This window comes from Lonchura striata, chromosome 27 (genome assembly GCF_046129695.1).
Source record: "Lonchura striata isolate bLonStr1 chromosome 27, bLonStr1.mat, whole genome shotgun sequence".
NCBI lineage: Eukaryota > Metazoa > Chordata > Aves > Passeriformes > Estrildidae > Lonchura > Lonchura striata.
This window is the reverse complement of record NC_134629.1, coordinates 1,344,810-1,354,603: the sequence shown is the minus strand read 5'-3', so window position 1 is coordinate 1,354,603 and position 9,794 is coordinate 1,344,810. Positions and strand designations below refer to the sequence as shown.

Sequence of the window (9,794 nt, the reverse complement as noted above, 5' to 3'; positions counted from 1 at the left end):
AGAATCATGGAGAAAATTGGGACACTCTAGGGCTTCATGGAATCATAGTGACACCAAGTGGAGAAGGAATGTTGATCTGCTGGAGGGTAGGAGGGCTCTGCAGAGGTCCCAAATCCAACAGTGCGAGGTTTAACAAGTCCAAGTGCCAGGTCCTGCACTTTGGACACAACATCCCCTGCAGCACTACAGGCTGGGGACAAAGGGGCTGGACAGCGACCAGGCAGAAAGGGACCTGGGGGACTGATGGACAGCAGGCTGGACGTGAGCCAGCAGTGTGTCCAGGTGGCCAAGAAGGCCAATGGCTCCTGGGCTGGATCAGGAATGGTGTGGCCAGGAGGAGCAGGGCAGTGATGCTTCCGCTGTATGTTAAGCACTGGTTGGGCAGCACCTCGAGTGCTGTGTCCAGTTATGGCCCCCAGTTTAGGAAGGACATGGAGGGCCGTGTCCATAGAAGGGCAACAAGGCTGGTGAGGGCTGTGGAACACAATTCCTGTGAGGAGGGACTGAGGGGTTGTTTATCCTAGAGAAGAGGAGGCTTGGGAGCAGCAAGGTGGTGTCAGGGTTGTCAGGGCACAGGTTAAATTTGATGATATCCAAGGTCTTTTCCAACCTTGCTGATTGTGTTATTCTCATAAAACCACCCTTGGAGCAGCTGCAGGATGAGCCCTGGCCTGAGGCATCAGCGCTGCCCCAGCAGTGCCCATGGCCTGTCCCTGCTGCAGCCCCAGCACTGCCACCCCCAAGACTGTGCCCGGCTGTAGTAGTGCGTTTTTTATATATATTTTATGTACGGTTTTATATATTTGTATTTCCCAATGGTTTGTCCCTGTTTCCCCCCTATTGCTGAGTTGGTACATTCTTTTGTTTTCGTTTTCCCGCCTGGTCCTCCTTCCCGCCTTCCCGGCACCTGTCCGTCATCCCCAAAACTGCTGTGTCATTCCCCTGTCCCCTCCCAGGTGCCTTGTCCGTCACTCGGTGTTCCTTCCCCTCTATCCAGAAGCTTCCACTCAGGGCACCGAGTGATTGGACGAGGGCCTGGGGCCACTCCCCTGACCCTTCCCCATTGGACCAGGCGGAATCACCCCACCTTGGAGCCACTCCCTTTCCCATTCCCCATTGGTTCCCCCCTCACAGTTCACCACTCCCACACCCCTCCCACATGTTATAAAAGTCTGTGCCGAACCCCACTCGGGGTTCCAGTTGGCAGGTGTTTCTTCCCCGTGTTTGGCCACGTTGGCCCATTAATAAAGAAGAGTTTACCCCCGGCTGGATCCGGCTTTTCTTTTCCTCTCCGAGGCTTCGCCAGCGACTCGAATCAGGACCCACGAGGACACCTCCTTAACCCCGTCAGGGTGCAGCGGGAGGTGCCTCTATTGCCCGTTCTCACCCCAGGTGCAGAGCTAGCCGGGGTTGGAGAAGAGAAGATCGAAGGGCATCTGGGGCTGAGGAGCGCGGCACCCGGCCCCGAGAGCACTCAGGCCCTGCAGCAACACCAGGGCCACCAGGGCAGCGGGGCAGGGCCACGGGAGCAGCACTGGCAACACCAAGTGCTGCTGCTCCTGGGCACAGCAGCTGCTGTGCCAGCACTGATCTGCCCCAGCTCTGCACACAGATATTGCTGCTGCAGCTCCAGAGAAGGCAACAAAAAGGGTAACCCTGGAGAAAACTTTGCTGGGAGATCCTTTATTTCCTTTAAAGCCACCAAGAGCTCAGCCATCGTTGACACATTCTGTGAGCACAGGGAAGGTGGACAGAAACAAAATGAGAAATGGCACAAGGAATGGCTTTTCTTTGTGGACAATATGTGAAAACTAAAACAAAGTGAAAGAAAACCCACCACAATGCAACCAACAAGAAATATCAAAGATTACTTTTATTCCAAGTAATTTGCAGTTTATTAGAATTTATTTGCTGGCACTTTAATGTTCCTGAAATCATCCAGTTATCAGTGTCCACACTGCAGACTTGAGCTCCTGGTTCCTCAGGCTGTAGATGTGGGGTTTCAGGGCTGGAGTCACCACCGAATAGAGAACTGACAGTGCCACATCCCGGGATGGAGAAGAGATGGAGAGGGGCTTCAGGCAGACAAATGTGCCAGTTACAAAAAGGGTCAGCTGGGGTCACCTGTGCTGGCTGTGTCCCCTCCCAGCCTCCCCCCAGCCCCTCCCCAGCATGGCCCAGAGGAGCAGGACAGGCATTGGCTCGGTGGGAGCTCAGCAAGAGCAAAACCATCTCAGTGTGCTCAGCCCTGTGCTCAGCACCCGGCCCAGCAGTGTCTCAGTGCCAGTGTCCGTGCCATCAGTCCCAAAAAGGGGTTTCCATGGCACCTGCCAGGACAGGTGGCCCAGGTGTCACACCCGCTGAGGGCTGCCATGGACACAGTGCCCAGCACTGCCCCTTTCTGTCTGCCTGACCTGGCCTTTGGCCCTGGCACTGCCGTTTGCTGCTGGTTCCGCGGTGCCTGACCAGCCAGCGTGGCACAGGGCAGGTGGCCATGGCACAAGGGCCCAGCAAGGGATCCTCTCTGGCTTCGGGCTGTGACAGCAGCCCTGAGGAACGGCCCAGGGCAGGTTTCCATGGCAACCAACCATCACAACGCCTCCAGGCATTGGTTGCCATGGCACCAAACTAAGGAATGGGTCCCTGTGGGTGTTGCTGTGGCACCTGGTGGCACCAAGGAGTGGCACTGCAATTGTGCCTGGAACAGCCCCAGCACCGCTTTGTCCTGAGGGCTGCCATGGCAGCCGAGGGCAGCAGCAGCTCTGCAGGCAAGTGGCCATGGAACCTGGCTGCAGAAAGGGGTCCTGGGCTGGTTTCCAAGGAAACTTGAACTGATGAGGCTTGCCATGGCACCCAAACCCAGCAGTGGGGTCAGTGCAGTGACCGTGGCAAGAGTCCCTTGCAATGGCCCAGTGCAGGTTGGGCTGATGATCCACCCTCACCGCTGGCCCAGGGCAGGTCTGCAGTGCTCTTGGAGGCACCTTGGGCTTGGCACACACTTGAGGAGGGTGTCTGTTTTCAGTGGGAAAATTCAGGAGTTTCGTTTGCTACAAAAAGTAAAGAAGGAAAAGCCCTCTTTGCCTGAGTGCAGCCAGTTCTCCAAGCAAAGCAGGTCCCAGGTGAGTGAAGAGAGACAACATTGGGATGGGGAATGTGGAGCAAGGTTGTCCATTGTGAAAAATGCCAGTTGCTTGTTTTTAGAGTTTTTAAAAGTTTAATAATAATAAAATGATTATTAAAATAGTAAAACAATGGGAGTAATAAAATTTTAAATTAGGACAATAGAAAGACAATAAAAACCAAAGAATTATGGACTCTGGATGCTTTCAGGCACTTAAACAACAACAAGCATGTATTGTGAACAAAGGAATCATCCTTCAAACAATACACTGTTGCATATTCATATATACTTCATGGTTATGCATACATTCTATTTAAAACAAGAACCTCTGCCTGTTATGTGTCAACTGCTTTTTTTAATCCCCATGGTGTCTTCGAATCTGAGCAAGGCCTGAAGAAATTAGCTTTTTCTGATAAGAAAACCATAAATTCATCTTCTCTGGAAGATTTAGGTATTCGGTGACTCTTACCTCAAAGTATCTCATTCCTTAAAAAAAACCCCTTTGACATAGTCTCTATTTTAACTACTAAAGCTTCATTTTAACTGTAAAACTACATTTACAATACTACTAAAGTGTTAATACGGCACAACTAATCAATATAACATAACATATCACATATAGTAAATATCTGTATAGAGCCATATAATATGCATTTTTCACATCCATACTGGGTCAGACCTCCAGGCACAGCTCTTCTGAACAGGCCAGACCTCCTCAGGAGAGTCCCGGGATCAATATCAGTCACTGAATGCTGTAATCTCCTCTTGTGTAATAAGAACAGCAATAAAAGACACCCTTTAAAACAGGAATACATATTTCCTAGAAGCTCTTTTAAATATCACTCCATAAATATTGTAGGAAACCTTCTTAATGAAGGACACTAGAGCAGAGAGAAATCAAGGCAGAGCCACGGTTTGTCAGGACTGGCTTGATCCTAATGAGCCCCGTGGTGCATTTGGAGCTGAGCCCTGGAACCTCAGGGCCTGAGAGGAGATGCCACAAACCTTTCCAGGAGTCAAAGTCACAGGAAAACCCAGAGTGTCTCAAGGCATTAATGGGTCCCACTGAGGACCATCCCCAACACAGGCTTCTCATGGACTCCTTGTAGGAGAGAATTGGAGGACAGGATGGCACAAAAAGCTCTGACAGATTCAGTGTGGAAAGGAAATTCCAAAGTACCTTCAAGACCTTGAGTATCTCAAAGCATTAATGAGCCCTAATGAGTGTCAGTACAAAGCTCTCAAAGGACTCATTAAAGCTAATTGGGGTCATAAAGATAACTGAGGCCATGATTGCACAAACCTCTCACAGAGTCTGTATCAGAAGGGAAACACCAAGTACTTTAAAATAATTGAGTTCCTAGAAGCATTAATTAGCCCACTCTCTGTTGTTACTGAAAAAGCCTCTTCAGGGACTAATTACAGCAGCTAATTGGAGGCCATGATTGACAAATCTCTCAGAGTCTCCAAGGCAAAAGCCAAAGTCCTTTGAAAAACCTGCAGTCCCTGGGAGCATTAAGGAGCTCTCCAGGGCCATTCCCGACCAAGGCTCCCCAGGGACTCCTTCCAGCAGATCCTTGAGGCCATTGGGATGAGGTTGTGGGGGATGCTGAGAGCAGGACCAGGGGCTGACAGTGCCCAGCCTGGCTGGGGCTGTGCCAGGAGGCCCCAGGGCCTCAGTGCAAGGTGTCTCCTCACAGCCCTTGGTGGCACAGACCCTGCTGTGCCCCAGGGCACCAAGACTTGGCTTCTCTTTGTCCCCACCTGGCATCAGTGCCTCCAGTTCTCTGCTCTGCCTGGGGCCTGGGGACACTTTCTCAGTTGTGTCCTTCAGTGGGGCCCATTAAAAGTCAGAGAAACTTTGGAGTTGGATTCTGACTTGGTGTTCTGGAGAGTTTTCTTTAGCTTCCTCTCAGGGCCTGATGTTCAGGGCCTGAGCACAAAGCCCCAGAGGATCATTAAAGTCCTTGTGCTGTGTCTGTGCTGCTGAGCTGGGCTGGGCTCCTGGCACAGAGGCAGGTCCTGGCAAGGGCAGCGCTGCAGAGAGACAACTCTAGACAGGAGCAGCTCCTGTGCACAGCCCAGCAGGGCTGGGGCACTGCCCACCCCGGGCACAGCACAGAGGCACAGAGAGCTTCAATCAGTCAGGGCTGGGAAGGGGCTGAGAAGGGACTGGGGCAGAATCACTGCCAGCCCTTGGCACAGGAACCTCTGGCTGCAGCTCCTGGAGTGATCTCCTGCAGCTGGAACATCCCAATGCCCACAGACTCTGAGAGTACATTCTCTGATTATCTCTTGTGCAGAGCGGCCAGGGGTGCCCAGGGCTGTCCTGCAGAGCAGGGTCCTGCAGCCCAGGGTGCTGTGCTGGGGCAGGGGCTCTGCTGCCTGCCAGGGACAGCTCTCATCCAGCCCTGGGTGCTTCTCACAGCACTGGGGGACAGGATCTGGATGGAAGGAGACAGCTGGTAAGGCTTGGAAGTGTTCTCCTTGTGTGGTGGGGATGCTGCATTGTTCAGGACTGTTCCCAGCATGGCATTGAACTGCAGAACATTTCCAAGTAGATTATACAGGGAGAACAGCAAGGCATGGGCTGCATAAAAGGGAAAATCCTGCTTTTGAGTCTACTGCTCTGGGTTGCCTGGATGAGAAATTGCACATAGAAATTCATCTCAGTTCAGGTGGAGAGAAATAAAACAGTTTTCTCTCAGATCTGAATAAACCAGGCAGTGACAGAAATCAGCAAAGAGCCCCTTAGAGGCAGCATCTGTGTTGCTTTTCCAGCCTGCTCAGGGTTGCTCTGATGTTGCCATCAGAGCCTGCAGAGCCAGAGCTGCCCCTGGGCAGTGCCAGAGCTGGGAGGGGTCTGCAGGGCAGAGCTGAGCCCCCAGGGCTGGGCTGGGCTATGGCAGCTCTGGCAGGGCCAGCCCTGGGCACAGGGAAGCAGCTGCTGGCAGGGACAGCTCCAGGCAGAGAGTCCTGGGCAGGCAGTGGGGGGAATGTGTTAGGAAAATAAGGCCTTTTTGTTCATAATATAGAGTCTCTCATATTCACAGAATAGAGTTTTAATTAGAGTTTTTACTTGTCTGAACATGTTCTCATCTTGCCAGGCATTCCAGTGTCTATCTCATACATTCCAGTGACTATCTCTCAAGGACGACTTCGTTACAAACTTTTTAGGGAGTTAAAACTGTTTTGAGAAAGCTGCTGCTAGGCACCCAAACACCTAAGCGAATAGATATGTTTCAAGGATAGTTCCGTTACAGACTTGGCAAAACATGTAAACGTGCCTAGAGATAACATTTCTTGTTTTTGAGGGAATTTCCAGGTCGCAGAGACAACCTTAAAGAAGACCACTGGCGCCACCAAGAGGCAGAGAATGACCACCTAACAACAGGGTGCGCCTGCGCAGAAGAGACATCAGAGCGTCACCAGAGCGTCACACATCCGGAAGAGACAACCCAATAAGTGGGGGGGAAACGGAGAGCTAGGCGCGGTAGTTGAAACGACTGCCGCCCAGCGCGCGCTGGTTTGCTTTCGCTTTCCGCTATTAATAAATCCTTTTAATTGGATTTGACAGCCTATTGTGCTCGTTTATAACAGAATGTGCCCCCAAGATGTGCTGGGATATTTAAAGTCCTCTCCAAACCCACCTATTCCAAGATTACTTTTTTTTTACAGATCCCTATATGAAGACAGCGCAAATGTCCATCAGCAGCTCCATCAGACACTTCCTCCTGCTGGCACTGGCAGACACGTGGCAGCTGCAGCTCCTGCACTTCTGCCTCTTCCTGGGCATCTCCCTGGCTGCCCTACTGGGCAAGGGCCTCATCATCAGTGCCGTAGCCTGCGGCCACCACCTGCACACACCCATGTTCTTCTTCCTGCTCAGCCTGGCCCTCAGTGACCTGGGCTCCATCTGTCCCCAAAGCCATGCAGAAATCCCTGTGGGACACCAGGCACATCTCCTACGCAGGATGTGCTGCAAAGCTCTTTATCTTTCTGTTCTTTTTAGGAGAAGAGCTTTTACTCTGGACTGTCCAAAATAGGATAGAAACTGTTGTACAATAGTTAATAATATACTGTTAAAATGTTTAGTTATTATATTATAAGAGGAGTTAAAAGGGTAGTTATAAGAAATACAGTACTCAACTTACAATATTACACCTAAAATAAACTGCATCCTCCCCAAGCAGAAACGAGCCAGCCTGGATAGAACTGTAAGGGCCAATCATGAAGTGAAAGATCCCAACAGAAACCAAACCAAAGGAACAAAAAACAGTATAAAAAGGGGACATCTGAGTTGGTGAGACGGTGCTGCTTGACCTGGAACATCGGGAACATCCCTGCTCAAGAAAGGAAGAAGATCCGGTGCTGGCTCTGCATCATCCTCGATGGGAACGCTCCTGCTCTACCCACGGGCCCCCTATGCTTTAGGCATTATAATAAATGCTCAAATTACTTTAGTACTGGGTATCTGTTTCCATTTTTGATACTGACAATCATGTGCTATGACCACTACGTGTCCATCTGCAAAGCCCTGCACTACAGGACCCTCCTGGGCAGCAGAGCTTGTGCCCACATGGCAGCAGCTGCCTGGGCCAGTGGCTTTCTCTTTTCACTGCTGCACCCAGCCAAAACATTTTCCCTGCCCCTTTGCCAGGGCAATGCTCTGAGCCAGTTCATCTGTGAAATACCCCAGATCCTCAAGCTCCCTTGATCCAAATCCTATCTCAGAGAACTTGGGCTCATTGCAGTTCGAGTCTGTTTAGGATTCAGATGTTTTGTGTTCATTGTTTTCTCCTCTGTGCCTATATCCAGGGCCGTGCTGAGCATCCCCTCTGAGCAGGGATGGCACAAAGCCTTTTCCACCTCTCTCCCTCACCTGCCTCTGCTGTCCCTGTTTGTAACTGGCACAATGTCTGCCTGAAGCCCCTCTCCATCTCTTCACCATTCCTGGATCTGGCACTGTCAGTTCTGTATTCGGTGGTGACTCCAGCCCTGAACCCCCTCATCTACAGCCTGAGGAACCAGGAGCTCAAGGCTGCAGTGTGGACACTGATGACTGGATGATTTCAGGAACATTGAAGTGATGGCAAATAAATTCTAATAAACTACAAATTACTTGGAATAAAAGTAATCTTTGATATTTCTTGTTGGTTGCATTGTGGTGGGTTTTTTTTTCAGTTTGTTTAATTTTCACATGCCATGGGCACTGCTGGGGCAGTGCTGATGCCTCAGGCCAGGGCCTGGGGACTCCAGGCTCCTTGCCCAGGCTCTCTCAAGAACATGGCCAGGCCAATGCTCAGCACAGAAAACCCCCGTGAACAGCCCCAGGGCAGCCATGGGCAGGCTGAGGGCAAACAACATGGCTGGTGCTCTGCAGGGTCCCTGAGGGAGATGGGAAGGAACAGAAGATCAGGGGTTGATCCATGAGGATGCTCTGGACAGCCCAGAGCACCGTCCCAGAGCATCCTCATGGATCTGTAAACAATAACCACCCTCTGTAGCCCTGGCCTCTCCCCCAGCTCACACAGGTGCTTTGTCCTTGCAGGCACAGACACGGCAGGACAGGCTCAGCAGCCCCTGTTTGCATTGCACACAGCAGGTGGGAGCAGCCCATGGCATTGCTGTGGGTACATGAACCTGAGAGAGCACAAATGCCATCAGCCCCAGGGGCCAGGAAGGGCTGGGGCATGGCAGGGAAACCACTCAGCTTTTTCCTGTCCTCTGCAGTCAGCCAGAAAGTTTGTTCCCATCAGCTGGGAGTTTCCTGTCCCACTGCAGACGCTGCTGCTCAGAGCCAGGGCTGCCTGGCAGACACCTCCAAACTGCCCTGAGCATTTCCTTGGCTTCACCTTTGCTTTCTTTATTCCTCCTGCTACAAATTTCTTCCTGTTGCCCACTGCTTTTCCCTCTCCTGCAAGCAGCCCATCCCTGTTTGCCCTTTCCTCTTTGGCCTCACTCCCAAAAGTGGCACCATGGGAATGTCCCCTGGGGAACAGGATCATCCTACAAATGCTTCAGGAATTGTCTGGAGGCTCCTGCATGCCTCATGCTGCTCTCTTGCCAGAGGCACCACAGACCAGGGGGGCACATCTGGGCTGTTGTGTCTGGCTGTGGGGCTCCCTGTTCTGGACAATCCTGCAACTGCTCCAAGGGTGGTTTCAGAGAATAACACAACCAGCAAGGTTGGAAAACACCTTGGAGATCATTAAATCCAACCTAGTCCCTGACACCGCCTTGTCTCACCTGAGCCTCCTCTTCTTCAGGTTAAACAACAAGAGATCCCACAGCCACTCCTCACAGGAATTGTGTTCCACACACCTCAGCAGCCTTGTTGCTGTTCTCTGGACATGCTCCACCCCTCCATGTCCTTCCTAAATTGACAGCCCAGAACTTGACACAGCACTCGAGGTGCTGCCCAACCAGTCCTGAACACAGAGGAAGAATCACTGCCCTGCTCCTCCTGGCCACACCATTTCTGATCCAGCCCAGGAACCATTGGCCTTCTTGACCACCTGGGCACACTGCTGGCTCATGTCCAGCCTGCTGTCCACCAGTCCCCCCAGGTCCCTTTCTGCCTGGCCGCTGTCCAGCCCCTTTGTCCCCAGCCTGTAATGCTGCAGGGGATGTTGTGGTCCAAAAAGCCCACAAAATATTCTTGACTAAAGAA

At 51.7% G+C, this 9,794-nt stretch overlaps 1 pseudogene; it reads left to right on the top strand.

Moving 5' to 3' along the window:
- The first annotated feature begins 6,822 nt into the window (after nucleotides 1-6,822).
- On the top strand, nucleotides 6,823-8,191 carry LOC144247544 (olfactory receptor 14A16-like; annotated as a pseudogene).
- Nucleotides 8,192-9,794: the final 1,603 nt, after the last annotated feature.